Consider the following 3,489-nt stretch of genomic DNA (forward strand, 5'->3'; position numbering starts at 1 on the left):
CAACAAAAAGAGCGCTAATGTTGAAGAGCAAGAGCAAGATAACTAGATGGTAATGTCACAGTATCATAACCAAGTGGTATTGTTTTCCAATACTAAGGGGCTATCTCCTGGGCGGCAAACTGATCGGATATGGTCGAGTATTGACTATATCTAATCCAAGTCTGACATGTCTTTTCCGGATATGGATCTTTTAAGTAAGATCTGAATTTACATTTGGATCAGATTTGGATTTGTTCAATCGGATTTCTTTCGGATTCAGGTCGAATTGAGCTTAGCACTTTAAGTTGAAACTAGAATTGATCCGTTTCAAAATCCAAGTTGATTACATTTTTTACATGTAAACAGCTTGTTTTTGTTCATTTTTTTTCGGATCCAGTATTACGACATGTATTTCAGATTTGGATTCAACCTTACCTCGTGGGATCTGGATTCAGATGCGGATCTACTATTTACATTTCAGATTTGGATTTCGATCCGACAAGATATGGCCCGGTCTGACCAGTTTGCACCCCTATCCCCAAGCTTCCATTGCTTGTAAGTTTGTAACAGAACAAATATTACAGTGACAGAAAGTAAAAGGAAAAAAAAGTGTGAATGAAAAAGCAACTTTCCCTGGACAAATAGTGCATCAAACAGCATGAGAGAATAGCTTCTCCGAAATAATTACATGCCTTTAGATTTTACCAGAAACAACTAAAACCGTTGAAAGTGGGAATCCAAAGACCAACTATGTAAAAGAAAATAATTATATTTAATTAAATCTTCAATGAAAATAAAATTTCTCCTTTGTTTTTTCTGTCATCTTTTCCAAGAACCGTAAGCATTTGCCTACCTTTCACCATCTTTTAGGCAATTCACAAAATATTCTAAATTTATCATTTTTATTATTTTTTTTTTCAAATTTAACACTATAAACATAGGTGCAGTTTTTGTTTTTGTTTTTGTTTTTGTTTTTTTGGCTTTAATGTCAATTTAAGCAAAAAAGTAGCCACAGAACATGCAAATTAGGTCATGTTGACATAATGCTTGCAATAGGTTTACACCATGAGGTCACTCCTTACGTAGCCTCTTTGGGAAAGAGGCATGAGCCTCACTTGCTGTTAAAGAGGCTGAAGATTCTGAGTCTGATTTGCTTGTCACAGAGACACGGATACAAACTATGATTCAAAATGAGCACGAGCCATGAGCTCACAAATTTTTGAAAAATAGAACACTAGGGCATATATTTTTATTTTTTAATTGATTAAAAATAGCTTAAAGATTTTAAAACACTCCAACATACTTATTTACTAAAATTTATTAGAAACTATTAAAATAATGCAATAATAATTGTATGTGTTATAGCACTTAAAATAACGTGTCTGGATATCGTGTCGTACATGTCTCTATGACATGACTTATTTGGTCAAGAGGCATGAAAGTCATCTGAAAAGGCACTTTTAGATGGAGGTAGAGGTTTGAAAGTTGTTCTCCTGTTTGAAAGGACTCTTTTTCTTTTTCTTTCTCTTTTCCTTTCCTTTCTTAGAAGTGTCAGACTAGCTGTTCTGCTCGGCGAGCTAGGCTATAAGCCAGTTCTTTAAGTATTCAAGCTGAGTATGAATAGGTAAAGTTTGGTTCATATTAGCTGGTTATATAAATATAGGTTTTATACATGTATATATATTTAAAAATATTTTAAATTTTGTTTTTGAAAATGAGCTAACTCATGATTAGGGATGACAATGGACTGGGAGAAGTGGGGATGGAGGTCACTTTTTCTCGTCCCGTCCCCAATTCTTGTTAGTAAAATGACTAAAAATACTCTTAGTTAATAAAAATACTCTTATATATATTCCTAATACTAAATTTCTAACCTTAAAACCTAAAACGATCATTTTGACTTCTTCAGTTTTCCTTCCTCTCTTTCTTTTGGTCGTCGTGGTTGCCCTTTTAGCCTCTTCTCAAGGCATTTTGTGCTGCTTTAGGTGACAAGTCGACCTTTCGGTAACTCGACCTCTCCTTCTCTTCTTTCTAACAAATGCTGTAGTAGGAGATGGGGACAATAAATTTGGTGAGATGCGAGAACGAGAGTGGGGATGGGGGCAGGGACAGGGATGGAGACAAGGACAGTAAATTTGAGATGGGGCATAGGTGAAGGTCCAAAAGTCTTCCCTTCAAGGGTATGGACTAGGGATAGAGCTCACTATTTTGAAACGGTGTGAGAATGAAGACTTTGTCCTCCGCACCCGCCCGGATCCACAGACATCCCTAGTCGTGATCGGCTCGCAAAGCTTAGCTTGTGACAAGCTCTGCCTCGGGTTAGGGTCGTGACAAGCTCATGAATCAAGCCCCGGCAGGAGTTGATCCTTACATACCTCTCACTCTCTCTCTCTCTCATCTTTTCTTTTCTCTACTCCTTGATGCCCGTTCCTTTTGGGCTCAACTTTGCTACTAAAGTCCCATGGAATCCAGTTATCTCATATCGTATAGGCCAAAGTTCTACAAACTTTTTGACATCACATGATCTTCATTGAACCTTCTAGAGAGACCTGGTGAGAACAATTAACAATATCACACCGTGGGATTTGGCCATTCAAGATTAATTAGTGACTACACTCTAAATTTAATGTACAACTTTCAACATTTTCTTATTTTAAAAGAAAGCTTTCAAAATTTTCATGTTTGGCTGATAAATCTTGTAACGCTGATATATAATTTCTATTTTTTTTATTAATGCATTGATAAAGGCCTGCTTAACCCTAGATTTCCCATAAAAGTAAATCAATTTTTTATCCAAACAATTAAATCCAAAGCATGTCTCTTAGTAAGCAAACCATGGCAAACACATCTAATAGTTTATTTTGTTAAACAATATTAGCAGGTTTTACTTCGTATGGTACTAATGCCAAACATGTGCCTGTTTACATTACTGAATTTTTAAAACAAAAAGGCTATACATGAGTCAGGTAAATGAGCTGATCGCTGGCTTTCGGCTCGGCTCAACCTCTGCTCGAGCTTGTTTCCCGCTGCGTTAAAAAAACTGTATTTTAGGTGTTTTTTCGAATTCAATAATATAAATAATACATGGAATAAACACACACACACACACACATATATATATATATATATATATATATATATATATATATATATATATATATATATATATATATAATGAAAGTATAAAATATAATATATAAAACGAGCCTACATGAGCCAATTTGGGCCAAGCCTAGCTTTCTTTGTTCATAATCAGCTTCGGTATCTAGTAAGCTGACTCATAGCTCGGCTCGCTGAGCTTAATGTCTGAGCCAACGGACCTACGAGCATTTCACAAGCCGAGCTCTAAGCCGAACAGCGAGCTGCTCGCCTCGTTTCCCAGCTTTGACACGACACGAGGAGCCGAAACGTAAAATGCATGACCTTGAGCGGGGCAACTGCATTTGACATCTTTTACAGGGGGGAAGAAGATAAATTCTCTTCTCCTCCTTACTGCTGGGAAAGTGGCCT

This window comes from Nuphar pumila, chromosome 4, assembly GCF_984573655.1.
Source record: "Nuphar pumila chromosome 4, dmNupPumi1.hap1.1, whole genome shotgun sequence".
NCBI classification, from domain to species: Eukaryota; Viridiplantae; Streptophyta; class Magnoliopsida; order Nymphaeales; family Nymphaeaceae; genus Nuphar; species Nuphar pumila.